Below are 23,088 nucleotides of genomic sequence, written 5' to 3' on the forward strand. Positions count from 1 at the left end.
GCAGCCTGGATAAGGATACAGTCAGAAAATAGCTTTTTATTAAGAATTGTGCATTATCTCCCAGAAAAAATTGATCTATTTTGCTGAGTTTTCCAGGGGCTCCTCCAGCTCTGGTCCTCCTCCTCCTTGGCATTACTCCCCAGGCATTTGGGATGATCAGTGAGAGCCCTCAGCCCCGTGAGGTGCCAACGTGGAGGGGCCTCAGCCTCGACCCGAATTTAGGTGGGGGCAGCAGCAACTTCGAGCCGATCGAATCCCATAAAAGCTCTGCGCTGAGCCGACTTGGTTGTGTTGTGCAATGTCTTCACGGCGACCCGCGGTTCACCCGGCCTTGAAATAAATAGATCATCTTTATCTTGCAGAATACTTTCAAAATAAAGCCCAAACATCTTGGAGCTCTCCAAGTCCCAGAAGGCAAAAAGGCCTTTCGAGCTGCTGCCGAGACTGGTGAGGCAACCCTGAGCTATTTCGGGAGCTCCCCACCGCATGTGCTGAGTCGCTGGTTAGGCCAGCCCAGGGAAAACAACGTTTTACAGCTATTGCTTGGCTACTGCTGCCAAGGAAGTTAGGGGTGCTTTCAAGAAGCTCGAGATAAGCAAATCTGGGAGTCTGCTTCTTTTTTTTTTTTCTCTTCTGAAGCAGTCATGGTGACTGATATCTCGCTTTTCAAAAGGAGGACTTCTCGGGCCAAGCGGAGCCCAAGCCAGATGAAGCAGATATGCAGATATCTCCGCCTGGCACACGGAGTCATCCCACCACTGGCGACTTCTGCGGTGCCTCATCGCTTCCCTCTTTGCCCTACCCAGCCCACACAGCTTTTTTTCCCACTCACTCTGCCTGTGCCATTTTTTTTCCTTTTTCTTCTTTTTTTTTTTTTCTTTTTTTTTTTTTTTGATGAAAATCCTATTATCATGCAAAAATGAAACAGAAAATTCCATTAGAAGGAACAAAAAAAAAAAAAAAGAGTTAAGTGTGTTTCTTTTTCTGTTATTTAAATCTTTAGAAAACTTCGCAATTGTCTGGTAAAATTCTGAAACTTTGTTCTGGATTTTTTTTTTTCCTTTTTGCACTCGGATTTTCTTTTCATACTAATGACACCCGTAGTTTTGCATGTGCCACAACATTTACTTGATAGAACGAAGCGTCTCCTGTTTGTATTATTTGATGCTTTGATGACATACCAAGGAGAAGATTTTATCTGGAAAACAAGATAAAATGTCTCGATTCAGAAGTAGCGATTGGCCTAAATGACGTGCAGGTTTAACAATATCTATATCCTGTGAATGACACCTAATGAAACGGGAGAAAAATAATAAAAATGTCATCTCATAAAAGTCTTTCCAGTTTCCGAAACGAAAACGAGCCAGATCAGGTGCTTCCCCCTTGAACTCTCCTTCTTTTCTAGGGGACACCTTAAAATTTTGTGCTTGAAGTGCAGCGAAATTGCCAAGTGCTGCCTTTCCCATGGAGGGCTGAGCATGCAGGTGAGGGATGGGAGCTCTCAAACAAACATCCCTCCACTCAGCAGGATGGGGTTCAGGGAGCCCACGGCTGCAGGACAAGCTCCTTGGAGGGCTTGGCCTCCCTTGGTGCGTAGGTCAGACTTGGACCTGCGCAGGAGGAGCAGAGACCCCAGACTCTTGGCACCCTCCCATCCAGGATACCAAGGTCCAGCCTTTCCAAGCCTCCACCATGAACAAGGGGCGTTATATCTATGCAGCCTCTCATGTTGCATTTATTTTTTCAGTCAAAAAAAGAGCATATTTTACCAGCACTTTATTTTAAATCTCTATAGGCTCCTCTATTTTAAGGCTATCCAGGCTTGTATACCATAACTAGTTTATGGATGAATGTCCTGGAGAAAAGTCAGTACTTAGAAGCAATTTGTAAGACATGAAATGCTATTTTTTTAAAAAAAAAAAGTAATCTTTTTATTCATTAAATGAAATCCATTGTCATTTGCACTACTCTTGAGAGTCATACTTGCAATATCAAACTGGGTTATCAGCCTCAGTGTGCATCCATTAAGAAAAATTTATAGCAATGCTGTCTCATTTCTACAGAAGTTTCTGCTATGCACTGTCACTCAGCCTGGTAGACTCCTATGGAAAAGCCGCAATTTAAGTCAAAACTCCACTGTGCCTGAGTGGTTTTAAAATTACAGCATCCTTCAGAGCTAGGAGGTATCCCTGTCTCCTCCCGAGGAAGGCAGCTACCTTCGGGTGTCTGCTCTGAAGCCTCTGCATCTGGGACCCTAGCTAGAAGCAGGTAGGATGGGGGAAGGTCAGGTGTGGATGTACGAGTGTCTTCACTTTGTAACTGAGTTGTGGTTGCTCTGCAGTCGGAGTAAGGCAGGACTGCCTTGTCTTCACCAAGGGGTCAGTGCAAACTGGCTTACTGCAGCAGTTTTGGGGAAGTTGCCCCCGAGCAGCTAATACACGTAGACACAAAGCTTCCCTCCCTTTTCTCCAGCTCATCTGCAGCTAGCATTTTAAGGTAATTTCGCCCTGTTTCATTTTGCTCTGTTTTTCACTAGAGGACACAAAGGTGATAATTCATCTGCAGAAAGTGCCCTGAATTGCTGGGCCCTTGGGGACCTGGCTGAGATTCTGCTGCTGCGTTTCCAAACTCTGAAAGCTCCTGCCTGAATATCTTTGCTTTTCTGAAGTTTCTTCACCTTACCTCGCTAAAGCTTTGTTCCCTTTCTGAGGAAGGGCCTTAGGGGAGATGACACGATGTTGCTGTTAGCAGGAGTCTCTCACGGTTTGGTTCTCCCTCACAAATGCATGGGTTGATCTGCTCCCACCTGGCCTGCATCATGGAATATGCTTGAGTGGACTTTTTTTGTACAAGCAGAGAAAATTGCAAGAGATGTGAGGAAGACAGGAATCTCAAGTAAAGCAATGCATGGAAAAGGCCCCCAAAATGCAGTCCTTTAAGTCATATGTTGCTGTGTGGGCACCTGAAACACTCTTTCGTGCCCTTCAAGCATTCTTCGATCCACATCTGAAGCCACCCATGTTTCCCACTGCTGTCAGAAATGGTCTTCCTAACCTCTGATCTTCAGAAGTCTTTCTTTGAATTGACTTTTTTTTCCCCTCTGACTTTTTTTACATTCTCTGGTTTTCTAAGGCCAGATATTAAAATGTTTGTGGGCACAGTAATGTCGGTTATGGGTATGATTATTTTTAATGATGTTTTTATACAAGCAAGAATCCCAGTGTAGACACAGTTGGCTGGCAGGAGCTGTTTGCCAGTACAACTCACTTCATTCCAGCTATGCTGGCAAGAAACTGTCTTTTTTTTTGCTGCTACAAACTATGTCTGAGTCTGAAGACCGAGTTTGCTGGCCCAGCTACACCAGCCACCTTTTTTAAATATATGCTAAAGTGTAAATGTTATTTTGCACAGAATGGCAAGTCTGCAGCCAATATAAACTGTTGGCTGCATTCAAAGGTCTGCTAAGGTCAGGAGATGTGGAGCTGAGTGTGAGTGAAAATGGTTTGTGGCCCTCTTACCAGGTATGGCTGCTCAAACCGACAAGAGCACACTACTTCAGAGCGAGCCTCTGCAGCCAAAGGAATGGGGAAAATGAATGCCTCTCACCTTTTTTAAAAGTCTCTCTCTTTGCTCATGCTCTGCTGGGCCTTTCTGTGAGAAATGGATGTTGTAAAGCACCTTTGTGCAGCCTAGGTGTGGCCCAGAGTAACGCCATGCCGCCGGCCCTCTGGCAGTGCTGGCATTTGTGACCCTGGTCCATAATCCGTCGAATAAAGTTGGCAACCTCTGGTTCTCTTTATTTGAGCCAGTCAAAAATCTGCCAACTTCTCTTGAAGGTTATGAGAATTTGAATGTTTCATGATGATCACCTCATCTGTAAGTGAACAAAAATCTTATCTGTTCCATTTCCACTGTAATTGACAGCCCTCCGTAGATGCGTGTGCAGCATTTCAAGCTGAACCTGAAGGTCAGATTTATCATACAGGCAGACTGGGTGAGCTCATGGTTGAGGAAAGACCAGCTAAAGGTGTCTTGTCTAACATATCTGTACACACACGCACACTTCTTTTTGGTCTAGCCTTGTCTCACACATCACTTAAGTGCCAAGTATGGAGCTGTGCAAGGATTGTAAAGGTGAAGGGTCCGAACAAAGAAGATTAATTCAGAAATGGGTAAAATTCCATTCTTCTGACCCCTCTCATCTGAAACCCTCGTTACACCAAACTGCTCAAGCTCCCTGTCAGCCTTTAAGCACTTTACTCCCAAACTTGGTGTACCCAAGGCCTGGGTCATGCTGCACACAGAAAGTCCCTTTCCCATGGGGACTTCCCTGTCATATCCCATAGGCCACGTCTTGGAGGTGGAGGCTGGTCCTCCACCGAGACACTTCAACAGCTATCAGCTCTCTCACGCGAATTCCCAAGGCAGGACACCGCGTGTTATCTCCCCTCCCACCCATGCCATCCTCCTCCTGTGGGCCTAATCTCCTGCCACACGTGTCCCCATGAGGCCTGCTCCACCCAGCTGCATTCCCATGGCCGTGGGGGCCTGGAAACCTGAAAGCTGGCCACAGCCTCTGTCTGCTGGCCCAGCAGCCTCAGGACACGTGCTGCACACCCTAAGCAGGGCCTACATGCAGAACATGGGGTACTGCCAGATATTCCCACATAAACCCTGGGAGAAGGCTTTGTTCTACATTTTCGGAGAAGCACTCCCCGGAGTGGGTGCACACTCATCACACACACACGGTCTCGCAGAGGAGTGATGAGTATCTCCCTCCTTGCATGACAGGCATTTCAGGGGACCTCTGGCCCCATCCCACTTCTCTTCAGCAATTTTCAGTGGTGGCTTGGGCTGGATGGGGTAGGATATACACTCACAAAGGCTGCAGGAGACACCATGCTGCAAGGCTTCCCTGAATCCTTCCTTCAGCAAGCTCAAAGTGGCCTCGAGGAACAGAGAGAGAGAATCAACAAGATGAAATGTTGTAGACAAAAGTGTACAGCGCCGTGCTAAGGAAGGAGAAATCAGTTATGTTTATGCCATGTGGGGCACTAACATCCACAATGAAAAAAAAAAAAAAAAGAGGTGTTGTGGGCACAAATGAGCTAGAAATTGCCCAAGCTACTGCTGAGGTGTTGTAGCAGCCTTGGGCACTGGAGAAACTCTGGAGACACGTAGAGAGAATGAGTGGAGACAGAGAGGATGGGGATCTATGAGAAAAGGCCAGCCGTATGTTAGAACAGGTTGAGAGGGGCCACAAGTTTCCCTTTATTTAGTAGATGACTTGAAAAACCCTTCCTGCCCACTAAGGAAAGGACATAAACCTGTGTTTCATTTGCAGCAAATGTAGCTTATGTTCTAGCTAGGAGGGTAGTTGACACCTTTCCTAGAGGTGTGGACTCTTCTTCATTAGGAGTGTTTTTGGGAGACAACCATTTGCCTTGGTCTTGCCTCAGAACTGGAGATACGCTGGTTCCTCAGGTTCCTTCTAATCTTACATGTATGCTCTGTGACTTCCCTCAGAGAGTTAAAACAGGTTTAGAAACAAACTCCAAAAAAAAAAAAAAAAAAAAAAAAAAAAAAGGAAAAAAAAAAAAAAAAAGTGAAGAGTCTTCTGCTCTTTCCTACCTGAGGCAGAGGTCTCTATGTACAGTAGCAAATCGTTATCTCTTCCCCTGGGCTGAGCATAGCAGGCATTGAGCAATGTTGTCCCAGTTTGTTGACACACGAGCCAGGGTTTGCCCTGGACCCCAGAGAGGTATTGACATGACCCAGCTGCCTGCTGAGCAGCCTGGGTGTGTTTGGTTTCCTCCTGCTTTCTATTGTCTCCCTTTGCCCCCAGAGAAGCGGCACGTTGTCCTGGTTCATTCTCCGGAGACGTGTTGCCACAAACAGAAGTCATTTACTCCACTTTCTGGTGAGACTGGAGGCTCAGAGAAGATCCCCCATCCTGTAGGTTTCTTCTTCATCGGGAAGGGTCTGATGGGCTGCATCAGAAGACACTCTGAGTGGGAAGGCCCCACCAACCAAAGGGACAGGGCTGGGATGGGGAAGGCATGGTGGAGCAGGAGAGGCGACTCTTGGTGAGCAATTGCTTATCAGAAAGCCCAGGGCTGGAGAAAGAAGCAACACAGCCAGCCAGTAACTTGGACTGGACTTGGGCTCCCAGACAGAAAAAACAAACCACCACATTTTCGGTGTTTACATTAGATGTTTATTTTACAGTCCGTTTCACAATCCATTTCTCTTCTTGCTTTGCAGTGAATTGATTTATGGTGCCGCAGATCCTATCTGGCTGCCCTGCCCAGAGCACGCACTTGGAAAAAAGTCCTGGAAAAGGGGTCTTAGTGTTGTTGCTGTTTTGTCTACAACTTCCCTTACGTACTCCTTAAGCTAGAGTAGTTTCTTCCAAACCACAATAAGTTGGTATTTTTCTCCCTCGCACTTGCATTGGTATTTTGAAGGGTTGTGGCTCAGGTCCTGGGAGAAAAACCAGAGCAAATAACGAAAGAAAACAGGCAATGGGCACAAACTGGGACACAGGAGATTCCCTCTGAGCACCAGGCAGCTCTTCTGTGCTGTGCGAGTGACGAAGCACAGGCACAGGTCCACAGAGGCTGTGGGGTCTTCTCCCTTGGAGATCCTCAAAAGCCCCCTGGACATGGTCCTTGGGGAGCAGCTCTGGGTGTCCCTTCTTGAGCAGGGGTTGGAGCAGGTGGCCTCCAGAGGTCCCTGCCCACCTCAGCCCTCCTGTGATGCTGTGATCCCCTCAAGTCTGGCCTCAGAGGAATTTGGGAGGCTGTGCTGCTTCATCAGCTTCATCAAGATGCAAAAAAAAGGTGTCACGTTTTACTGAGAAAATATTGATCTGGTGGAAAATCCCTGAGCAAAATTTCGTTGCGTGCTTTAAAGGAGGAGAAGGATTCACTGCTTCCTCATACAGGGCCAGGTGAATAACTGGACCCAACCTAAAAGAAGAAGGAAGTGCCTTTAAAAAAATAGAGGTGTGGTGATGACACTGTTGTGCTTTCCACGCCTTGTGCAATCTGTGACGCGCGCGGCTTCTGAAGAGCCTGTTCCCCAGTCACGCTTAGATCACTCCCTGAAAACAACAATAAAAGACCAATAAGTTGGCTGGCTGCAGGGTTTTGTTCCTTTTGCCCAGTAAAACTGCATTCACCGCAAGCAAACGTGGCTTTTTGTGGGCTCGTGTGACTGAAATGGTGGTTCCTATAAATCCCAGCCAGCAGTTTTGAAAGGGGAGCACGTCAGCCCTCCCAGTTCTGCTTGTCGCCACTAATTGTCCTAACGAGATGTTTGCGAACGGGCAGCAGGAAACAGATCAGTTTCATGCAGAGGGCACCGAGGGTCTGTGGCTACCTAAATTTGTACCTAAATGTCTCCACACAGACTTGTTCTGCAAGCTACACCATTCAACCTGCAGTTTAGTAAAGAACTGTGTGTGGGGGCTTCATGTTCAGAGATTGCCTTCAGATTCAACTTGTCTACAACAAGGGAACCAGTTCTCAAATAAATGCTTTCCAGCTATAGGACACTGGTCCAAATTTAGCCTGCTCCTGCACTGGTAAAATTTCTTACAGACTATATGAAAATACCTGATTTTTCCTCCTTTCTTACAAAAAGTGCGGGTGCATTTATTTAACTGAGGAATGATTCTTTCTTATCTGCAGTAATTCTGCAGGCATTGGGGAACGATGTTGGAAATAGAGAAGTGAAATGGCCGGGCAAGCATTAACGTCTCTGCTTTTGTGCATGTGGGGATTAAATACTTAAAAGGAAGATCTGCTAAGTCTCACAATTTCATGTGTCAATAACGCCTCTGAACAGTACGTTAAAGAATAATAATACATATATAAAGACTGCGAGTATGAAAATTGCCTCTAGATGAGGAAAATCGTATATGATAAAGTCCAACAAAGCCTTGAACATTTGCATCAATGCTGTGAGTTGGGGTTGGGTTTAGGGGTTTCTTTAACTGAATCTGTGCGTTTTATCCAGGATAGCACTGCTTGAGAGTGGCTTGGAGATGCTTCTAAAAGTCTGTAAGAAAATCAAAGACAGAAATGGAAATCTGCGCAGTGGCAACACCAGCGAGGGTGAGGGTTGTTCCCGCAGGACTATCAGGAGTTACATTTCACAAGAGAGAAACCTTCTCCCCGGATAATTTTTCATAGCCAGCAAGCATGCCTTGCACAGTTTCTGTCTTGCAACAGAAGCTGTACACGGAGATTTTGTCTCCCTACCTGACCTCTCTGCCTTGCAACGGAGCGCCACCAGCCCTCAGGGGAAAAACCCAGCCCCTGGGGACTCCTGCTGACACCTCCCTGCCTGCCTCCTGTCCCCAGCAGGCCACCAGAAGGAGCAGTGATGGATGGGGCTGCCGAGGCTGCCCAGGGGACCTGGAGGAATGGCAGCAGGACTTTCACAGGCTGGAGGCCCCCAAGAATGGATGAGGGGTGGGGGCACCCAGGGATTGCTCCTGAGCTCAGCTGAGTACCCCAACATTGCAGAGATGCTGTGGGTACGCCGACATTGCAGAGATGCCTTGTTTGCCACGGTTTTGCAGAGGTGCCACAGGTCTCCTGCCACTGCAGAGGTGTTGGGGAGCACTCAGGTAGGCTCAATCCAGCCTCTTGCTGCCTGCCCTTCCTCCCCCAGGTCCTACGTGCTTGGCTGTTTCCCTGCTCTCCCTGCAGCCAAGTTTTGCTCTTCCCTCCCCGTTACGTCCCTGACTGTGGCTTTGGCAAAGGCAACACCTGAGCAAACCCCACCAGGGCTTTGCCAAGCAGAGCAGAAGCAGAGCAGCCTACACTTTACACGAGTGCCCCAAAAACTGCCCATAACCTCTCACGCTCGGTGTAAACTCTGCCCGAGAGGCATTTGCACAACACAGGCTTTCTCCGGGCAAGCCTGCCTTCATGTAGAGCAGAAGTGGAGGGGTCGGCACACTCTCCTCCTCTCCTGCCCCACCATCTGCCCAGCTCCTAAAACCCAAAATCCCAAGGGGGAGGATTTCACCGGTGTTTTGCAATATCCTTCCTCCATCTGTTTTTGCTGACTCTGTTTCTCAGGCTGTTGGCTACAGTCAAGGGTAGTAGCTGGTCAAGGACAGCCTGGTCCCATGCTTCTCTGCTCCTCAGAGCAGCGGGGACAAAGAGAGATGCAGTTTTGAAAACACATTTGTATTATTTTGTAATTTCTTGCGAATCTTAGAGCAAGTACAGTAACCCATGAATGCAAAAGAAACAGAGGAAAGCAGTAAGTAAAGGGATTGTCAATATCTGCAATGAGGATTGGAAAATGGCAAGCATAACTGTATTAAAAACTAATGGAGATGGATCTGCTTGAATCCAGGTCTCCTTTGTCTGGAAGTCAAATGTGGTGCCCAGCGAGGATGTCCAGCTCCCAGTCACCCAGCAGCTTAACTCCTGAAGCTTTTCTTCTTGCAGCAGGCTCCATAGGAGTGTGTATCCACAGGTTTTTTAATACAAAAATCCTGGCAGATGCCAAGGAATGGTTTGCCAGCACGTTATTCCACCATATCTCCGGACTATAAGATTAAGGCAAATCTACGCTATCTCTTCAGAGCAGTTTGTACTTAGCAGCATGGCACGTGTAATATTTATCCAGGCAGATCTTATCCTGAAACAGGGCATGGGCTCAGGGCTTGCCACATGCAGGGTGCATGGTGTGGCAGTACCAGGGGTGCCAGCAGCCGTGCCCCAGGGCAGTGCAGCTTCATGTAGGATAGGCAGCACAGGGGTCTGCTGCGGGGTATCGGAGAGCTGGGGACCCGAGGATGCAGAGCAGTTGTAACAGAGCAAGCTGCTGGCATGAAAAAAGCTCCTGCTCTTTGTTCTGCATCCAGAAATGGGCTGTGATATCGGGAAGAGATGGATCAGAGATGTGCGGAGCGCTACTTTGTCTTGCTGATTGCGGGGGACTGCATTAATAGGGCTGCTGAATGCTGATAGGGGCTGCTATAGCAAGGAGAGCCAACCCATGGGGACAGGTATGTATTTTTATGTCATGCTTTAAGCCATTGAATAGCACTAGGTGGGAGTGGGGTGAACCAGAGCAAGAGTTGGGTTAAAAGATGTCCTTTATGCTACAGAAACCTACTTGAACTCACTTGCCTTTAGTGTATATGAAAAAAAAAGTGTGTTAAATTAGTTCTGATAAAGTGCTAACTGCATGAATTACATTCACAGGCAGGAAAAGTGCAAATTCTTATCATAAGTCTTGCCATGCAGCCTTTTGGGCTTTGGGTGTTTTTTGTCCAACCCCCATAGGACTGTACTTGAGGCCTTTCCCAAATAATAGCATCACTTGTAGGAAACCCTGTGATGCTTCTGCATCCCTGCCAACCCTGGGACAGGAATGCCGAATGTGCTTGCATTTCAGATGATTTGATTAACCTTTTTTTAAGTCTGGGACAGGCCATTGAACCAACTCGGACACTTTTTCTGTGTTTCAAAGGCCCAAGGTGTTTTTCACCCAGTCCCTCCCCTTTCTCTCAGCGTGCAGAAAGCCTGCAGCTACAGGCTTCTGCCCCCATTCATTCTCCTGCCGTATAATAAGTGAGCGCATCAGGAAGACCTCTCTTCTCTGCCCATGCAAAAGGAGCATTTTCGTGAAAACACACGGGCACGGAGCGATCACAGAGGTTCTCCCTTCCTGTCATGCTTGACTGAAACCAGCCAACACTTTCAAGAGCTTCTGTACAGGCTGTGTCTGACCTTATTCAGCTTGTTTCCACAGACAACCAACTTAAGCAAATCCTGAGCTGACCCAAATGCCTTTGCAGAAGATGAAATTTCTTCAATTGCCTCCTGCTCCCTGGAGCTCCTCAGAAGGGTTTTGGGTCTTTCTATGGCCTTTTGTCTCTGTCCCTCCCAAAAGCACTTATCTGAAGTGTTTGAATATGCTTGCAAGCATTTTCCCTCTTGCAGAGGTGGTTCTGTGGCACAAGGTCTGGCAGCTTTTTGTCTTAGCTGACGGGGTTGTTCATGTTGTTAATGGTCATAAAATTATCCCACCCTCTGCTAATACCAGTTGTTTTTGGACTAGAGGGCCAGCACAACCCTTGACGCTTCAGCATTTCACAGGCTGGCAGTGAGAGCTGGCTATGATCTGATCCGTGCGGCAAGTTACAGCTGTGGCATTGCTTCACTTAAACTTTTCCACGTGTTGACTTCAGGACCAGAGTTTCTTTGCAACTCCTCCGTATGTAAATGTGAGACCTCATTTTTTCCTCTGCGTTTGTTGTAATGGAGTCTGAAAAATTAGTTCCTCTGAAAGCCAGGCTATTTTGGGTTTGCTAGAATGAACTTTTCTTTCCAGACAAATGGAGTACTGGGCTAAGGTTAAACTTCATGATTCAGTCCTTCAGCCTGCAACCACTTTTCTCCCTTGGCACGGGGCTGAGGTGACACAGGGTAGAGACTATTTCCTTCAAAGAAAAAGCAAAAAGTTCTTCCAAGAAGGCCTGAAATACCTACAGCCTGAAAAGTCCCTCAGGAATATAATTTATGGTGCTTGTTTGGACAGGAGGGGAATATCAGGTATATAGTTTTATCTTCTCAATGTTCATGTCTCTTTCTATGATCATTCACTAAGAATTATACCTTAATATTACAACCAAAGACATGTATTTAATTCTCATGGTGCCTACAAGACACTACAGGCTCCTCTGAAGCCCCCTGAAACTGCGAAGTGTTTCACAATGTATCAGGAGTTGATTTGCAATGGGAATCAATATGCTAATTATTGTGTCAACACTTGCTGTTTCGTTGTGTTTCTTGGCTTCGTGTCCCGAGGTACACAGGCACGTACTGTCCCGGCTCACCCGTGGCGTGTAAGTGATGCGATGCGATGGTCACACAACTCGTCGGAAGAGATGCAACCCAAAGATGATGAAGACCGGTAGGGTTTGTACTGCCTTATCCAGTCCAGCTTCATTCTGTCAGGGAACATCAATTAAATCAGATGAAGAAATTAAGCAGCTTTTGTCTAGCTGGTAAGTTAAACAAATATTGATTAAAATAAAACGATTGTTAAACAGATGAGTCAAAATAACTACCATACCGATGAGTATGGTTTGCATAACATGAAGTGTTGTTGGAGTACAAGTGTCAAATGTGGGCCCAAAAATGTTCTCCTTCTTCATTTTATTTATTTCTAACATGGTTGTGCCCTGAGTCATGGACCAAAAATAGCCAGGCCAGGCTCTCTTCTACCTCAGAACAAAAAGATGAACTTTGCCTCTTGGCTTCTTCTGCAGACTCACGCCTCCTTGGGACACCAGGGTGGTGCGCACGGAGGAGCATGAGGAACAGGCGGGTGGTACAGCTTTAACTTCGTGGCTCCCAGCACGAAACAATACAAACACAGGGCGCACACCACGTGTGACTGCGGAATAGTTGGCTCTAAAATTCCTGCCATATAATACTCTGCGACAGGGCAAGGCTGAGGGTCAGCCAGGAGTTCAGCCAAAATGGTCCTGGGAGCTTGGAGAAAGCAACCAGAAGACCCTGGCTGTCTCTGATAGCTCTTAGTTGCTCTGTGGTAGCCAGTGGCTAAGCTGCGTAGGAAAAATTGTAACACAAACTTGGGTTTTGCTTCCAGACTTTTTAAAGTGCTTGCTATAGGGGCTATGTATACGTGTGAGGCATGGGGAGGAGCAGTGATGTCGTGGAAGGGTGCTGTGGACTGGGATAAGGGGTTGCGTGCTTCTTTCCTCATCCTTGGTGTCCCTGGCTGCCTGAAAACACAGTACAGATGAAAGGCTCAGAGAGCTCCTCACGTCTAGGTACTCCCAGGACAAAGGAGAGTGTCCTTTTCCTCGTGCACCTTCTGCATGAGGAAAATATATATATAAATATATATATATTTGTCTCTTTACCATAAGGATGAAAAGGAAAAGTTAGGAAAGGTTTATGGTCTATTTATATTTACAAATAATTTTCAGACAAAGTTCTTGTAAGTCTCCATCACAAAGAGCTAGAAAGAAAAACAAAACAATTTATACACGGTGCTACTCCACACCTGAGGCAACCGTCAAAGCATTTTCTTCATCACAGGAAGCTCGACTTTGCCAGCGCTGCCAAGGCTGGAGGCTATCGAGCCTCTAGAGGCTGGTGGTAAGCCTTTTCCTTTGAACAAGCACAACTTTGGGTGGGTTTTTGCCAATGTGAGAGTTGATGCATGTGCAGAGGGAAGCTAACCTGGAGGTGAACTACCCTGCTGCTGGCTCATCTCTTTTTTTTTTTTTTTTTTTTCTCTTTTATTTTGCTTTTCTTTTACTATCACATTTCTGGGCTGCATTTGTCAAGGTTATGTTCTAACACCTTCCCTAATATTTTGACTTGACATGTCAGCATTTTGTTTTCAAGTTGCTAACTATTATCAGATTACTGATTTTCCTGAGCTTCTCTTCATCTGCAAGCCTCTTAGCTGAGAAAGTACTTGACTGAACCCTGGGTATTCTTGACAAGACCCACTAAAAAATGGGATGCTTTCCCTCATTTGCCTTCGGTAATCGACCTTGGGGCAGCTCTGGCCACGGGATGCCTCCAGCAGCTGCTGTCCCAGGTGAGCACAAAGGGTCACAGCACAGAAACGCCTTCAGGCCCCGCGGGTGTCAATAGGTCTGCTCAGCCCTGCCAAGTGTAGTCATGCATTTTAAGTTTCTTCCTGAATCAGGGTCTTAATTCTTGTGCCATTTCACTGGAACAAAGAGGTCGGGTTATTTATACGTTGGCCATGTTTGTGTGCTATCAATGCCTTTGGGGCTCCGTTTCCCGGTACTCCTTTTTCCCTCTGGGTCTCAGGTCCCAGCTACTCCCTCCTAATGCAATAACAGGCATTGCCCTACTGCTGGCCACGCCAGCACCCTCCATTAGTGCCTCCCTGACCTAGCCAACAGCTCGGGCTGGCAGCCAGGGAAGGCCCACGTAATTTATAGCTCGTCAGAGAAGCCGACCAGCCCACGGTCTTCCTGTTTTGTAAAGAGACCTCTCACCCAGACACCGCTGCCATGGGTGCACTGGAAAGGCAGGAAGATAAAGTAGTGCACAGACAAGCCTTGGCCCCGTCCCTTTGTTTTCGCTGCCGTTCTTTCAGCCAGGCACGCGCTCAAGCAATATCAGCGTGACTTGATACAACCAGGAGGCGACGCTGGCATGTTTGGAGCTACGCAGATGTCCCAAGGTATTTCACAATGTGGGTGCTGTTTCGCACCCAGCCACCGAATGTGGAACACGAGACGTGGATTTGGCTCTGCTAAGGTTCTTCTGCTCAGGCCAGGGTCCAGCTCAACAACAACCTCTTACACATTTTGTTTGACTGCTGTCCTATAGCATCCTATAGGCCTTGCTGACCCCATGTGTGGGCTGACCCCAAAGCTTCTACGTCCCTCAGCCATTTTCAGGGTGCATCCACGGCTCTTTTGGGCTGGAATTGCCGTATGGTCCTCTGACATGTGGCTTGATCTCAAAACTGCAGAAGAGGGGTTTTCCTCCAGAGACTGCATGGAGATGGTCTGAGCTGCCAGCAGCCACCCTAAAAGCCCAGCTCCCCACTTCAGGCACCAAGCAACTGCTGTTGCTGTGAGAAGATATTTTCATGTAATCAAATGGGAAAGCAAAGGAACAAACAAACAAGAAACCCCTATGGGTTCTCCTTCACAATAGCACTCGTGGTGCACCTGCTCTTGGGTGGAGAAGTTATTTTTCATTAGCTGCTAAGCTGACACATCCAGTGGATTGATGAGGTTAGATAAAACGAGGAGCAGATCTTGAGAGACGCACTCCTGAGGCAGATCCCAGCCCCATCCAGGCCAGGGCAGACCCCTTGCTCGGAGGGTGTGAGCACAGACAAGATCGGTCAAGGGAAATCTCTTCTGACATCGCTTGGATGCAGCCCGCTCCTGGCCTCCAGGCCGTGAGAAACATTTTCTGCTGATGTTTAGGGCACATCGGGACGATAACTAACTGCACACCACCCCGGCTGCCCTGCGTCACCCAGCCTAAAAGTTTCTGGCAACATTTTGCTGAGAAGCTCTTGCATTGCTGATGCTCACATACGGGCTTGGAAATTCGGCAGGAACAAAGCGGAGGGGGCAGAAACGTGCTTTGTCTTTCTTCCTTTTGCTGCCACTTGATGCTTTTGGCTGAGATAAAAGCTCTTTTGGTAAATATTCATATCTTCATTCCGTGCTTTGGCAATCTGGGCAGACTGCATTATTTGCTGATGCTTCATGCAAGGAGTGGTAGGACCCAGATCTTCTTGGATGTGACAACCAGCAAGCATCTTCATCAGCGAACGAGTACAAGATGGTGCTGTTTTGATGTGCAATTAAGTTGCTGTTGATCTAGTCACAGAAAAGAGCTTTGAACTGAGTAGATCTCACTGCTTGAAGCAAATGGGGAAATAAAAACAAACAGGTATGCATCTGAGACAGTTTTCCAACAGGAAAACTGATGAAGTGAGGTGATGCTGGCCAGCAAAGGTGGCTTGGGTGGAGAAGGTGCGGGCTGGAGCACGGGGCAGGCGGGAGGACCTGGGGCACCCTGCCTGCCCTCTGCAAGGTGGGAGAGAGGGCCTGATCAGCAAATAAAGCGATCATTCGGAGGCCAAGAAATGCAGGTTTACAGTGGGGACAGTCAAAAGTAAACCTGAGCTGGAACTTGCAAAGTATTCCAAAGAAAATGGGGAAAGCTTCAAACACGAATGTAAGAGAAAAGCAGAGTCAGGCTGCTGTGCAGTAAATGAGATTAAAGATAATCTAGGCATGGCCTAAAATCAAAGGAGTATTTTACCTCTGCTCTCATTTTTGGAAGACAAATCCTAGGGGCAAAAGCAGGCTGGTTAATGGGAACAAGGATATGGAAATGGAACTGCTACCATGGGGGAAGCAGCGCTCCCAGCACGGCTGCATTGCTCCTGGGGAGGGAAGAGACTCTGGAAAGATCAGTGTCAAAGGTGGCACATCCAACAGCAACCGTTTTGGTAGATGTGAGGGACCATGTGATGGCAGGACATCTTTTACAACACATTTGCTTGTGCGGGGTTAAAAAATAATCCATCCAGCTGCAGTCCTTGTAGCTCTGACCTCACCGGTATGCAAGGCTTTGGAACATGCCTGGCAGGTTCATTAAAAATGCAAAGGCACATCAAAAAATGGGATAAAATGCAACCAGAGGTACATCATGCCAGACTGACTCGATGGCTCTCTTTGATAACACAATTATTTTTCCAGACAGTTGATATCTGCCAGATTTCCTTTATCTGGGCTACTTTAATGTATTTGGTATGACGTCAAGTGTGAAACTACTGATGTTGCTGGAGACAAAATAGGTGAGCGGAGGGATCGCCTGGTTGCAAAGAAGAGGAGACAACGAGCACGGAGGGTGGAAATGCCAGGCTAGAAGCTACATGGCAGTGTTTTTTGAATAGGTTTGGGAGCAATTTTGATTTAACATTTCCATTAATGGCATGCTCCTGGCCCACATGAGCACCGTGCTGATGAAATGTGCCAGCACACGGCTGTGACGCGTGGTGGATACAGAGGTGGTTTGGAGGCCAGGCAGGACGAATGGGACACGTCGAGAGTGGCCGTAATAAAAGGAGGATGACATTCAAGTAAAAGACAAAAAGTCACACAGGTGAAGCCTGGTGTCAGAGGCGGCTTTTGCTATTAACAGGGAGTGAATCAATCAGGGAAAACACTGAGGAGAAAGAAAAACCAGCATTAGACAGTCATAGAATCACGTGCTGCCGGCTTGATCTTTACATTGCATCTATTTCCAGATGAGATGAGGAAATATTAGTACCAACCATACATCTTCCCTCTTCCCTTTATTCAGGAAAGGTGCATGAGCAGCTGCAGGGGGAAAAGCAGGGGACCTCTCTGCAGGAGGACGCAGGGAGGTCCTGGCTGCTGCTGCACTGAAATTTATTTTGTTTTCTTTGGCTCAGGAGCACGAGCAGCCCCCGAGGCAAGTGGTGGAGGCAGCGGAGGGTCAAGCAGGGAGAAGCGGGAAGCACCGGGCTGGGCACAGCTCGGCGGTGCCAAATGGCTTCGCCCCCACTCCTGGGAGCTGCCGGCGCTCCCACCCGCAGTGCCAGCTCTAACCACAGCTCCCGGTGAGGGGCGGCTGCAGATGTGTGCAATCAGGTTTTGTTTTAATATATTTTTTTTTTCCTTAAAGCCTGGAAAAACAGCTTTAAAATTAATACAGCCAGCTACTTGGTAGCTGGAGCAATACACTATGGATTGCTCTGCACAGTGAGCAGAAGAGGAGTTCTTCTGCATGTGTGGTGGAAAAGGGAATTTGCAGGAGAGCCCCAGATTCAGCCTTAACAAACAGGTAGGAGCAGAGTCAGAGCCCCTGGCTATGCCTCAAGCCAGCCAGACATGAAGCAACCCCAGCCTGGAAGTGGTATCGCCCTGTTTGTTGGAGCAGCCCTGTCTGAGAGGGGCTGTTGCTGGGGGCTATCAGATAAGACCCAGCAAGTTGCTAAGAAATGGCTTCCAGCCGAAGTTTGCCTCCCAAATATTCAGCTCAGCAAGGGGAGCAAAGGTGCTTGGGTCTGTGTGAACCAGGCTGGAGAGCTGACCCCTTTACGTTTCTGAATGTCGTTGGCTTTCCTAGGAATTAATATTGCCTCCATCATTGCTACCTTCCTATTGAGAGGGGAGGGAGGGAAGGGAGGGAAGGGAGACTGTTAGAGAAAAGAAAATAAGAAAAAGAAGAGCTGGATGCCCACACTAAACCACAAGAATGAGAAGTGGAGGCTCGTGGAAGTTGTGTAAGACCAGCACGGTGTTTGCAGGTTTGGAAACACATCCAGGAGGGCTCGGTCCTCTCGCGAGGGCAACCTGGAGCAGAGCAGGACTGTCCCACCAGGGGCAGCGTATCGATAGATGTGCTGGTGTTGAGAAGCTAAGTCACTTACAATTATTAAACTGATCATTCATATTCCATTCTGTTCGCTGTGGGAAGATACTCCTTTTGGGGTTAGGTTTATGGGCCTTACAGACTGTCGGAGTGAAGCTAATTAGCAAGAGCAATCCAAATGGAACAACGACTGGTAATTGTTGCTAATGATGCAAGCACGTTACAGCAGCTAAAACGAAATCTTGGGTTGTGAGCAGCTCTGAAAGGCAAACAAACATTCACAGTTGTGTATGGAGGTTGTATGCACACCCACCTCGCTGCTAGGGGTGGTTTAGCTGAGCTCCCGTCTCTAAAAGAGCAGTTATTTGCCAAATGCTTCCCAGTGGTCAATGGAAGAAAACGGTACAAGAAATGAAAGACCTGGGGAGTTGTGGTGGGAGAGGCAGGCAGGGCGGGCAGGGAGCTGCAGCACAAGGCGCTGCCAAAGCCCTGGACAAATGCGGCAGCCCTGGAACCGGCACATGGGCTGAAAGCCATTCCCTGCTTTGCTTTCACCAAGGCAAACCTCAGCTGCCTCCAGAGCCGACTGAAAAAAACAGGGTCCCTTTGACTTGCACAGGCTCTGGATTGTGCCTCCGTGCAGGTGCAGGGCCTGGAGCCTGGGAGCCAGACCATGGCGGGCTCCACAGCTGCTCGGTGCCGCTCTTGGCACACGTCTCCTGCTCCACCGAGCAAGCACGGGGCGGGACGCCGTCCAAATAGTTTGGATTAAGTTTGGATCCTGAATTATGCAACGCACGAACACACACAAAAAAAACTAGTTTGTTGCTTCTGCCACCGGAGGTGGGCATGCGGGCCCTCCCCGCCCTGCTGCCAGCCCTGCCTCTGAGGGCAGCAGTGGAAGGACCTGGTCCCCAGCCTGCCTCTCTGCTTTTGTTTGCAGACCCCAAATCAGAGTGCTGATGGCCACGGTGCTCAGTTTGTGAAAACTGCCCTGCTGAAACTGCCAGCGGAGCTGGGACATCTCGTAGCAATCGTGGATTTGGCCCAGTGCTGAGCTTTGGTTCTTACATGGGATGGCCCTGGTCCTGTGCCTCGTTTCTCTCTTTTTAGCCTTTGAACGTTTTGGATGCATCTTCAGTTCAAGGCCTATTCCACGGAGGTTTTTCAGTAGGATGGGTTTTGGACTTGTATAGGAAAGCTGTGGGGAAAAGTGGTTGAACTGTGTCATTTTGTTTTTTTAGAGGTTAAACACAAGTTAGCTGTTTTTTGTTGTTGTTGTTGTTTGGTTGGTTGGTTGGATGGTTGTTTTTTTTTGGTAATAACTGTGAATGTAAATTGTCACGAGATACTCTGGACAGTTGTTCTACTTATCTGTCTTTCCAAATGTGTGTGGGCAGTGCACTTGATACAGGAGATAATTGGAGGAGATACTTAATGCAAAACTCCCCTTTACGTTACATTTTCTATGGGATAAAAGAGGAGTGTTATAACAGCCAAGGGTGGGCAGGAAAGAGTAAGGAGAAATGTGAGAGTAAGAGTTTTGAGACCATGACTGTGTCCCGTGGCCCCCAGCACAAGAGAGACTTGGATGTACTGGAAAGAGTCTTATGGAGGGCCACCAAGATAATGAAGGGCCTGGAGGACCTCTCCTGTGAGGAGAGGCTGAGAGAGCTGGGGCTGTTCAGCCTGGAGAAGAGGAGGCTCAGGGGGAAGTTAGCAGTTGTAGATCTTAAATAAATGCCAACAAAATGGCTGGCAAAATCTAACCTAGATTCTTTTGATTGAAATAACATTTAAGAGTGATCTGAGATAACTGATTTCTTCTTCTTTTTTTTTTTTTTCTTCAAATTTCAATCTGATTTTTCAATTATTTTTTAATAGTTTTAGCAGAATTTTTTTAAATCTGGGGGAAAGAAACCTTTCTTCTGCATAGTCCCCCTCTTCCTGATGCAGGCTTTGAGTCAATATGAGTTCATCAAAAGGCACTCAGTTTTGTCAAGGACTTGTAAAATTAAGCATTATAAAGCTGTGAAAGTAATCAGTATGTGTAATGTATTTTGAGGACTTTTTTTTTTTTTCTTTTTTTTTTTTTTTTTTCCAGTGACTGGCATGAAACATTTTTTCATATATTCAAATTCATACCTAGAAATGCACTTTCCACAGTTAAGAGTGTCAAAAGAACTTCATTTTTGTCTGTTAAAAATAATTATGGGATTTGACTTTTTCTATGCTTTTATTTCTACAGGAGTATAAATGGTGATTTCTTTTATTACTCTTTGCTATTCAGATATGTCAAGGAATTTCAAAGAAAAACAAAACTTTGCCACTAAAAACAAAATTCCTGCACTACCAGGTAACCTTTTTTAATTTTATTTTATATATATATATTTTTTAAACACTGAGTGAATTGTTTCTTTGGAAATGATTTGAATAAGAGAATGTATAAAAACAAAACTTCCATTTTTGGAGATATTCAAAACTCACTTGAACAAGGCACTGAGGAGCCTGAACTAATGCAGGAACAGGTCCTGTGCTGAGCAAGAAGTTGGACAATATGAGCTCTAGAGGTCTTTTCTGACCCATCCTATTCCACATTACTAACATCAAGTTTTGTCAATTCATCATTTTTAGACTATTCATTCTACTCTTATTTTAATCTAGAGTTCTTCCAGACCCAAACACATTTTTTATCAAAACCTGTCAGAATTCATTCATCTCTTCACATTATAAGTTACAATAAATAAATGTTACCTTCAACCAGAAGGATCCAAAATTGTAGAGACCTCTTGGTGTCTCCTTAAGAAGAGTGAACAAGTGCTCAAGAGGAGTCTCATGACCTAGTCTAGCACTGCCAGTTAAGCTCAGAGATATGGCCAGGCTCCAGAAGGTCTCCTATATTACAGCAAAAATTCTTTACCAGAAAAACTAAACATGCTGAAAGGCGCCAATAACACCCACCCAGAGCACAAAGTATTTTGCTAATTCACTTCCAACTATTGCGTAAGAACAGAACCAGTAAGATAACTTTCAGAATATTACAATCTAGTTGTTATTATTTTTTAACAGCTTCAAAATACTCAATAAACTAAACAAACAAACAAACAAACAAACAACACTTATGTCTTATTACCAAATAAATAAGTCTCACTACATTTAACTAAAATTGCCTGATGTTTTAAATGCACTTTTGCAGACAAACCGTGACACAAGTTTCTCACACGCATGCACTGAAGTTATCAGTCCATGGGGTGCTAAGGCATGGCAGCAGGGGTTGTGTATGGACACCCCAGTACTGTGCTGGCTCGGTTGCAGGAACACGGGGGACACTGACACACATCACACAGTGTCCTGAAAGCAGCTGAGAAGAACATAAATCTTATTTATTCTAGAATCTGAGAACCTGCAAATGTGGTTTGTGGTTTACATACCTAACAGCCAAGAGTGGCTGTCAGTAGCACAAAGGCTTCTGAGCAGCTCCTCAGAAGCTTAAAAGGCGAAAATGGCAATTGCATTTATTGATTGGAATGGCATCATCGCTTCTCTCCTTGATTTGCATTTAGGCTGTTCCAAGGTGTTTACTCTCAGTGTCCGCCCCATCCCCTTCACACAGGCTCTGTGTACAGCTTGTAGATGAGCTCCTTAAGGAGAAGTCTGCAGGACTTTGGGATGTCCTCAAAGACATGTGCACTGATGGAAGGGAGGAAAGCCAGCCACAGGGACCTGCTCCACTGAGTGACATGCACAAAAGCTGCAAGTATTTTGCATCTGCCACCCGCCAGCAGCTGCAGTGCCTGCTAGCAATGGCCACTCCAGCAGCATGCAGGAATGCATGGCCTTGATGGTGTTTTGTACTGAAATCTCTGATTTGCTAAATAATACTCAATTTCCTTCAATAATGTTCTTCTTTGGTGAATTTTGTCAGATATGTTCACCTCACATTTCCAATTAGAGGAAACCCCTTCTCACAAGGCAAAGCAAATAGCATTATGCTTGTAAGTTCCCTCATAAAAATCTCTTTCAAATCTCATAGTTCCCAGTCCACCAGTTCCCTGTACTTCTTCTGTCTTTCTCTTCCCTTTTCTCCACATGACCTCTTCTCCAGTCATTTGCTTTCCTCTGGGTTGATGTTTTGTCCTGTCTGTTGCTGCAGAGCTGGAGGAGGCAGCAGCAGGAACAGAAGAACCAACAGGTGGAGGGATGGGGGAACACATGCTCCCATGTGCTTGTGGGCATGGAAGTGCGATGGGAGATCTGCATCAGACCAGGATAAGATTTATGGCATCTGAATCCCACCTCAGTCCCTAACATTTGCTGTCGGATGTCCCTTCGTTCCTGCATAAACCCAACATGCTTTAACCTAATGCAATAAACCTTGTTAAACTTACAAAATGTGATTAGCAAAGAACAAAGAATTCCTCCTACTTTCTTTATTGTGTCTAATTTATGTACTGCCTCATCCTTCCAGTGCAGGTTGATAATATTTAAAGGGCACTGAGATGTGATAATAGCATACTGCACTTGCCGATGTATTATGAAATGTATCCCATTAGCCACTTTATATCTGAAAGGCCGAAAAATTTCCACCTAGCAACAGAAAGGCATTTAGGATTAAAAAAAATACTTGGCAGGCAGTCAGCATGTTAAACTACGCCAGGAGGAACCCAATCAGAGGTTTCTAGAGACAACAGGAGAGTACAAAAGTTGCCTTCGGTGCTGCCCATCACAGAGCCTGAAGCTAATTCAAGGCTCCATGTCCTGGAGGGGCACGAGGCGGGTGAAGGGCAGCCCGGTGGCAGCTGTGTGCTGGGGAGGTTGCTGGGGGCTGCAGAGGAGCAGCTAGTAGGCAGTGCTCCAGCTCACCTGGTCCCCACCGTGTCATGCTCCCACTTGTGCAGGTGGAGGAGCTGCCACAGGGACCTTCTTCTGCTTAAAAAACCTGACCCACTACCAAAAATACCCCGTGACTGATGGTGTTGGTGAGTGAGATCGAGACACTTCTGTTGAGATTTCTCATTTTCCTCCTGTATACAAAATAAACAAATAACTAAGAATGTAATGGGTCCAAGGGACCTTATCCCTGGAAACCAGAGCAAGCAGAGAGCTTCAGTTTTGGGCAACAAGCAAGCCATGCACAAAGGACAAGAACTTTTCCTGTCCT

At 46.7% G+C, this 23,088-nt stretch overlaps 1 long non-coding RNA gene across 1 annotated transcript; it reads left to right on the forward strand.

The window, feature by feature from the left end:
• The first annotated feature begins 4,655 nt into the window (after positions 1-4,655).
• On the forward strand, positions 4,656-7,800 carry LOC311434791. Its single transcript, XR_014691733.1, has 2 exons — positions 4,656-4,720; positions 6,265-7,800. It is a non-coding gene; the product is annotated as an uncharacterized lncRNA (long non-coding RNA).
• The last annotated feature ends 15,288 nt before the right edge of the window (positions 7,801-23,088 follow it).

This window comes from Aythya ferina (genome assembly GCF_964211825.1).
Source record: "Aythya ferina genome assembly, chromosome: 3".
Taxonomy (NCBI): Eukaryota; Metazoa; Chordata; class Aves; order Anseriformes; family Anatidae; genus Aythya; species Aythya ferina.